We start from the raw sequence: 8,738 nt of genomic DNA on the forward strand, positions 1-8,738 counted from the left end.
TGTTAAATATCAAGCAAATGCACAGTAATAAGGTTGAGTGCTTGGACCTCAGTTATTTTCACTCTATCAATGGCAGAGAAGGCTCGAGGGACCATGTGGCTACTCCTCATGTTCTTCCCAGTGTCCAGGATAAAGTGTAACATCACACTGATTTCCAGATGGCCAAAACAAATGCAACGGACATCTTTTCTGTTAACATCACATTTAAAGTGAGAAACTAATCATAAGGCACAGACGAGGATTGAACCCGTGATCTTCAGTTTACGAGACTGACGCCTTACCACTTGGCCACCATGCCTTTTGTTAATAAACACCTGAGGCTCCAGAGGAGGATTTGTGATTCTTTTTCAGATTGGTTGAAACAGCATCGAGAAACATGCACAGAAATAAAGAGGGATTGTGGAATGGGAAACAGATCAGCCTCATTTACATCATCAGCATCATGAAATCTTCATTCAGACGTTCCATTCTCATCCTCAGCTTTTCTCACATCTGTACAATAATATAAGAGTGGACATTGGGTTGTTACTGGGCTGATTATATAAATAGACTATGTGCATCATCACAGGAAGTGATGTAATATAATCTGTCCGGCACCTCATGGAGAGTTGTCGATGAAACCTTCAATGCAAGATGTGTAGAGTAAACTCAGGTTATTTTAACCGTCAGATTCTTATAAATTGTGTACTGAGCCTTGACAGATATCAGAATATTATATGTTGGGCCACAGTAAACCAAAGCAATGATGGAGAAATCTTTGCCTGTACCTTTGAAAAGGTCACTGGACTGAACCAAGCCGAGGAGTGGCCGAGATGGTTCCGGAGGTTTGCAAGGTATCGTACTGCATCGGGTCTCGTGCAGAAGCCAGACATGGAGCAGGTCAGTACACTATTGTCTGCCATGGAGGGAGTGTGTAGGCTACGTGTGAAGAAGTTATTAAGGCACTCAAGACCTATTTTAATTGAGGAAATAAATGTCATCGTGGAGCCAAAGTTAAAACGCTGCATTTGCTGACAATGCAACCACCAGGTGACGCTGTACTAGCACATGCGCAAATGCAGCCTCTTCCACTGAAACGTCACTGTCTGTGACATTCAGGCAGCTGCCAGGATTAAAGATGGAGCGACTCAATTTATCACAGAAAACAACTTAGACCCAAAAATACCCTCAAAGGTTGCCATCGCCGCCTCCGTCCCACCCCCAATAGTCCCCCGCGACCTCTTGTGCATTCGCCAGTTATATAGTACCAAGTCATCTTAATTCACCTAAAGTGAATTACTTTCGGAGCAGTGACTGTCACTTCATAAGCAAATATGGCACATATCTACACAATGGACATGTTTTGGTTGATACTCGGAGAACGTTGCGCTGTTTGAAGTCTCATCAGAAGGACAGCACCTCTGACAGTGCTGCACACCCTCTGTAATTCAGTGAGGTTTCATAGAGTCAGAGAGTTATACAGCACAGAAACAGGCCCTTCGGCCATCGTGTCCGTGCCGGCCATCAAGTACCTGTCTATTCTAATCCCATTTTCCAGCACGTGGCCATAGCCTTGTATTCTGTGGCGTTTTGAGTGCTCATCTAGATACTTCTTAAATGTTGTGAGGGTTCCTGCCTCCACCACTCCTTCAGGCAATGTGTTCCAGATTCCAACCACCCTCGAGGTGAAACATTTTTTCCTCAAATCCCCTCTAAACAGTGCCATCCCATTCTCCGGACGATCATTCCCTGCTTCCCCCCATCCCACTCTCTGACTGCTCACTCCCCGCTTCCCCCACCACCACCCCAATCCTGCTCTCTGGCCGCTCACACTCCAGGCCATGGGCTCTGCCGCTTCCCTCCTCTCGGCCACTTGCTCCAACATTGCCCCATCTCCCCTCGAGGCTCGCCTTGCTTTATCAGGTGGTGCGGTGAAGAATGATCGAATGTTGGAGCGAGAGGCCGAGAGGAGGGAAGCAGCATGGCTGAGAGCTAGTGTCTGGAGGGACGTGGGGGGGAAGCGGGGCGTGACTGGACGGAGAGAGGGCAGTGCGGGGGTGGGGGGGTAGCAAGCGGCCGGAGGGCGCGGGAGCAGGGTAGCGAGGAGCGGGCAGCGAGCGGCCTGGAGTGAGTGGCTGAGAGGGGGTAGAGAGTTTTCCTGCGCATGCGCCACTTCGTCCTGGAAGACGTAGGCTGAGCATGCGCAGCATCTCAGAGCGCAGGAGACTGTTTGTGCATGTGCGCAGCTTGGAGCGCTCTGATGACGTCGGCTGGCCGCTGCATTGTCAGGAATCACTTTGAATTTAATAAGCGTACCAAACAGAAAGGGGAGAGTATTCATTCATTTATCAAAAACTTGAACAAACTCACGGAGGTTTGTGAATACGGCAACTTAAGAGAAGAACTGAATGGAGACAGGATTGTCTTCGGGGTATTAGACAACACCCTTTCAGATCATCTACAGTCCAGGGCTGATCTCACATTAACGAAAGAGTTTCAATTGAGCAGACAAACAGAGGTTAGAAAGTTTAACCAATCCGTTGTTCGAGGGGACAGGGAGAGTCTGATCTCCAGAGTTGCAGACTCAATTGAATTTGTTCAGAAAACAAAAGGAAAAATTAGTGGTAAAAGACAAGAAAGACGGGAAGAGCATCTAGTGGTAGCTGCAACCAATTGCAGTCGGTGTGGCTGAGAGAGACACAAGTGGGAAAACTGCCTCGCCAAAGAAGCTGAGTGTTTTTCCTGCAGAAAGATGGGACACTTTCAGTCAGTGTGTGGCAGTAAAATACCAGCACTGAATATAATTAAAGGGAAATCCCCAGAGAGCAAAAACATTAATGAAGTACAGGATATCCAAAGTGTGGAAATACATTTTTTAGGTGAAATCCAGGAAATAAAGTGAGAGTTGCTGGACGACAGAAATTCTGAAATATTTGAAGATAGATGTAGATAGATTCTTGATAAACCAGGGGGTGAAAGGTTATCGGGGGCAGGTGGGAATGTGGAGTTGAGGTTACAATCAGATCAGCCATGATCTTATTGAATGGTGAAGCAGACTCGAGGGGCCGAGTGGTCTACTCCTGCTCCTAATTGGTATGTTTGTATGTAAGAAAACATGTTCTAGATACAATGAGAACTATCATTTGTTTGGAATTGGATTTGAAACCCCCTTTTATCAAAAGGTGATAGAGCTTTAATTTTTCTACAATTAACAGACAAATCCTTGTGGAGTTAAGATTGACAGAAATAATGGGCTGGATTCTATAGAGCCCTCAACGTCGAGATCTGTGGTGGGGGTGGGGTGGGAGCTGCCTGAAGATGGCCCCGGATGAGGCCCGCCATGGACCTCAAAGCCGGCAGGGCCTGGCTCGATATTGCCTGCGACGGCGAGGCGTTGTGGGGGACCCCCCACCGCTCGGCAACGGGACCACAAACCTGCATTAATTATTATCCCATCACTTCCTGATATCCAGCTGCGATCTTCAGCCCGGTGACTGGCACTGCCGTGCCTTCATAGCCCCATCCGGGGAAATGAGGTGCAACACTGGTGTGGAGGGGGGAGAAGGTAAGTTTCTCAGTGTGGGGGAGGGGGGACGGAGTCAAATTAATGTCATGGGTGTAGGGGATGGTGGGAAGGGTTATAGTTTACAGTTTGTGCAGTTTTGGGCGGAAGGTCAGATGGTAAAGGTAGGTTTTGGGAGGGAAGGGCAAATAATTAACTTAACTGTTATTGGGGGGATGGGAGAGAGGCAAAAGCAATGTATTTATTTCATTTCATTTAATCTTCCTTTAAATATTTTCCAGTAGGACTAACAGCCCTTTAAAAATGGCTGAATCTCCAGCACAGTACGAAGGCAGTGCTGCACTATCAGAAATGCTGTTTTTCAGGTGAAACAGAAAACTGAGGATCCCTCTGCCCTCTCAGGTGGATGTTAAAGGTACCATGGCACTATTTCAGAGAATAGAAGGGGAATTATTTCTGGGGTGCTGGTCATTGTTTAACCCTGAATCAACATCACTTAAACACAGATTATCTCGTTTTTATCACATTGTTGTTTCTGGGAGCTTGCTGTGCGCACATTGGCCACCATGTTTCCTACATGACTACAGTGACTACACTTGGAAAGTCCTTCATTGGCTGTAAAAGGCTTTGCAACGTCCTGTGGTCGTGAAATGCAAGTCTTGCTTTTTCCATTGTTATCAGTGTCATTGTGATCAAAAGATCGGATGCGTGAACACAAAGTTTAAATCAATTTTGATTAAAATAATGTAAAAGCATCTATATTCTTGCACTGTACTTAATAATCTCCATCTTCCTATCCTTACAGAGTGCAATGTCATCGACCCTGAAATTGATTCCAGAATCTCATCGGATCTTAGACTCATAGAAAGTTTAAGGCACAGAATGAGGTCACTTGGCCCTCAGACAATTTCAGCCCAGTTCTGATGAAAGGTCACAGATCTGAAACGTTAACTCTGTTTCTCTCTCCACAGATGCTGTCAGACCAGCTGAGTATTTCCAGCATTTTCTGTTTTTATTTCAGATTTCCAGTATCTGCAGTATTTTGCTTCTGTGTTACTTTGAAAGTTAAAACTGAACCACCTGTCTCCAATTCACACTGGGGTCTCCCATGAAATGATTCTGTATAATATTGATATAATGAATACAGATTCCGACACAGAGCTTCCTGTGGGGAATTGGGGATATGAAAACCAGCAGACTCTGCAGGAATTTCCACTGGGAGCACAAATTCACAAAATCTACCTTTTATATATCGATTCATTTTGATTGTCCTTCTGGAAAATTATTTTGCAACAATTTAAACATCAACCCACAGCTCCATGACTGGGCCAATTATGAGGTCATCCTCTGACAGGTCATGTGACAGCTGGAGCCACAAGACATCAGAACCAGATTTGTGACTGGATTAAAACCCGGAATCCTGTCCCAATGGCTTTTCAAATAAAGCTGTTGCTGTTTAAAAACACAGCAGTTAAACTTTCTGCCTGACCATGAGGGGAGCTAGGGAGAAATTGACAAAACTCAATCCGTCAACAAAATAGTTCAAAAATCATTCATATCGAAATCATGTGAGGATTTATATGCAGTAGAGAAACAAGCAGAATACAGAAAGTACAGAGGAGAGCTGAAAAAGGAAATGAGATCAGCAAGAGAATGTATGAGAAAAGATTAGTGGGTCACATAACTGGGAACACTGAAGTCTTTTACCAACATATGGACAGTCAATGAAAGGGTGGGTCAATTAGGAGATCCTGTGGAGGCAGAGGGTGTGGCTGAGGCACTAATTAAGTATCACAAAATAAGCGGATGCTGCAAATGTCACAGTAAAGGAGGAGGAAGTGAAGAAATTGGACAGGATGAAAATAGATAAAGAGGAGACAATTACAAGGTTGGCAGCTCTCACAGTAGAAAAGTCACCCAGTTTGAATGGGTTGCATCCTGGGTTGCTGAGGGAAGTAAGGGTGGAAATATCAGAGACACGAACCACAATCTTTCAATCCTCCTTGAATATGGGAATGTTGCCAGAGGACTGGAGGATGCAGGTAAGCTTGGGTAGTTCGATCTTAGTTTAACTTGACCATTTTTATAATGTATCCATTGTAATAACTAACAAGGTCAAGAAAGCCATTTTATAATTAACACATGACCAAAGGAGCCATTTTGTGTTCAGTGCTAATGTGCCGTGAAGAGGACACTATTTGTGCTTAAACATTAGCACAACACGGGAAGAAACGGTTACCGATTATAAGCTCTCACTCAATTGGTGCAGAGTATGAGCACCAGGGGTTACTTCTGACAGTTGAAGAGATCATCGCATCTCATTGGATAGCTACCACCCACTCAAAGCTGGGTAGCCCCCAATCAGTTAGGTGCTGTCCTGCCACAACCTGCTTGCTTCAATGGGTGCTTGGAGTTTAGAGAGTCATCTCTCAACAGGCGGATCGATAATCAATGCACCAAGAAAAACAAGCTCAACAAAGAAGACACCAGTCCTTCGCATCACAAGCTGAAATGTGAGGACCATGTGTCCTGGCCTTACTGACACCCTTCTGCAGGTTGATGACACACACAAGACAGCTTTGATGGACAAAGAACTCACAAGGCTCAATGTGGACATTGCTGTGCTGCAAGAAACTAGACTCGTCCAAAGTGGATCCCTCAAAGAGAAACACTACACCTTCTTCTGGCAGGGGAAAGCCCAAGAGGCAACTCGTGAGCATGGAGTGGTTTTCACAGTAAAAAACACGCCACTTGAGATGAGTGAACCAGCCACAGTAGGCTCAGAGAGACTTCTTACTCTTCACTTGTCAACAAGCGTGGGCCCAGTTAATCTCATGTGCATCTATGTCCCGACACTCACCTCCACCCCAGATGTCAAGGATCAATTCTATGTGACACTTGATACTGCCATCAGTAGAATTCCCAGCACTGAGGGACTGTACCTTCGAGGAGACTTCAACACAAGCTTGGGTACTGACTACACAGCTTTGCCAATGTGCATAGAGCACCAGGGGATTGGCAAGATGAATGAAAATGGACAGAGGTTGCTGGAGCTATGCTGTCACCATGGATTCTGTGTGATGAACAGCTACTTCCAAGTCAAGCTGTGCCACAGGGTGTCCTGGAGACATCTGAGATCACGCCACTGGCACCAGCTAGACCTTATCATCACCAGACATACCACCCTCAGCAGTGTCCTCATCACTCGCAGCTATCACAGCGCTGACTGTGACACTGATCACTCCCTGGTGTGTAACAAGGTCAGGCTTCAGCCAAGGAAGCTTCATCCATCCAAGAAGAACGTCGTCCTCAGATCAACACTTGACGAACCACTGATCCAGAAAGGACCCAGGAGTTCCTCAACATCCTCGATCAGGCTCTTTCAGACAACAATGCTCAAGGGCTCAGTGCGGTGTCAAAGTGGAATCATCTGTTAACAAGCAGATGGAAAGGTGAGTGGAGCATTACCTTAAACTCTACATAACGGAGAATATTGTCATTGAAGTGGCTCTCAGTGCCATTCCAGACTTCCCTGTCATGGAGGAGCTGGACAGTGACCCCACCACAGTGGAGCTCAGCAAAGCCATTGACCATCTTGCCAGTAGTAAAGCCCCGGGAAATGATGGTTTTCCACCTGGAATCATCAAGAGTGGAAAAGCGGTTCTACTGCAGCATCTCCATGAACTTCTGTGTCTCTGTTGGAAGGAAAGATCTGCACCTCAAAACATGCGTGATGCAAACATTGTCACCTTGTACAACAATAAGGGGGATTCGCAGTGACTGCAGCAATTAGCGAGGCATCTCCTTGCTAAGTATTGTGGGGAAGGTCTTTGCTCGCATTGCTCTGACCAGATTGCAGACCCTGGCATCACACATCTATCCTGAGTCTCAGTGCAGCTTCAGAGCTGGTAGATCGACAGTCGACATGATTGTCTCACTTCGGCAGTTACAGGAGAAGTACTGTGAACAGTACAGACCACTCTACATTGTCTTTACATATGAACATACGAATTAGGAGCAGGAGTGGGCCACTCGTCCCTTCGAGCCTGCTTCACCATTCAATAAGCTCATGGCTGAACTGATTACTCACATTTCCATCTACCTCCGATAACCTTTCACCCCCTTGCAGATAAAGAATCTATCCATCTCTCCCTTAAAAATATTCAAAGACTCTGCTTCCACCGCCTTTTGAGGAAGAAAATTCCAAAGACTCACTACCCTCTGAGGGGGAAAATTGCTCCTTATCTCTGTCTTAAATGGGTGACCCCTTATTTTTAAACAGTGACCCCTAGCTCTAGATTCTCCCACAAGGGAAAAGTCCTTTCCACATCCACCCTGTCAAAACCCCTCAGGATCTTGTATGTTTCAATCATGTCGCCTCTTTCTCTTCTAAACTCTAGTGGATACGAACCCAGCCTGTCCAATCTTTCCTCGTAAGACAGCCCACCCATTCCATGTATTAGTCTAGGAAACCTTCTCTGTACTACCTCCAATGCATTTACATCCTTCCATAAATAAGGAGACCAGTACTGTACTCAGTGTTGCAGAAGAGGTCTCACCAATGCCCTGTATAGCTGAAGCATAACCTCCCTACTATTGTATTCAATTCCCCTGGCGATAAATGATAACATTCTATTAGCTTTCCTAATTACGTGCTGTACCTGCAGACTAACCTTTTGCGATTCGTGCACTAGGACCCCCAGATCCCTCTGCATCTCAGATCTCTGCAATCTCTCACCATTTAGATAATATGCTTTTTTATTCTTCCTGCCAAAGTGGACAATTTCCCACTTTCCCACATTATACTCCATTTGCCAGGTCTTTGCCCAGTCACTTAACCTATCTATATCCCTTTGTAGTCCCCTTATGTCCTCTTCACAACCTACTTTCCTACCTATCTTTGTCATCAACAAATTTAGCAACCATACTTTTGGTCCCTTCATCAAAGTCATTTCGAGAATTGTAGAAGGTTGAGGCCCCAGCACAGATCCCTGTGGAACACTCGTTACTTCTTGCCAACCAGAAAATGACCCATTTATGCTGACTCTCTGTTTCCTGTCAGCTAGCCAATCCTCTATCCATGCCAATATGTTACCCCTGACACCATGAGCTTTTATTTTCTGCAATAACCTTTGATATGTCACCTTATCCTTCTGGAAATCGAAGTACAGTACATCCACCGGTTCCCCTTTATCCACAGCACATGTAACTCCCTCAAAGAACTCCAATAAATTGG

General features: G+C 45.5%; 1 non-coding gene across 1 annotated transcript; it reads right to left on the minus strand.

Annotated features, from left to right (window-relative positions):
- Positions 1–226: 226 nt before the first annotated feature.
- trnat-cgu (transfer RNA threonine (anticodon CGU)) lies at positions 227–298 on the minus strand. Its single transcript has one exon. It is a non-coding gene; the product is annotated as a tRNA-Thr (tRNA).
- Between the last annotated feature and the right edge of the window lie 8,440 nt (positions 299–8,738).

This window comes from Heterodontus francisci, unplaced genomic scaffold, assembly GCF_036365525.1.
Source record: "Heterodontus francisci isolate sHetFra1 unplaced genomic scaffold, sHetFra1.hap1 HAP1_SCAFFOLD_58, whole genome shotgun sequence".
In the NCBI taxonomy this organism is placed as follows: Eukaryota; Metazoa; Chordata; class Chondrichthyes; order Heterodontiformes; family Heterodontidae; genus Heterodontus; species Heterodontus francisci.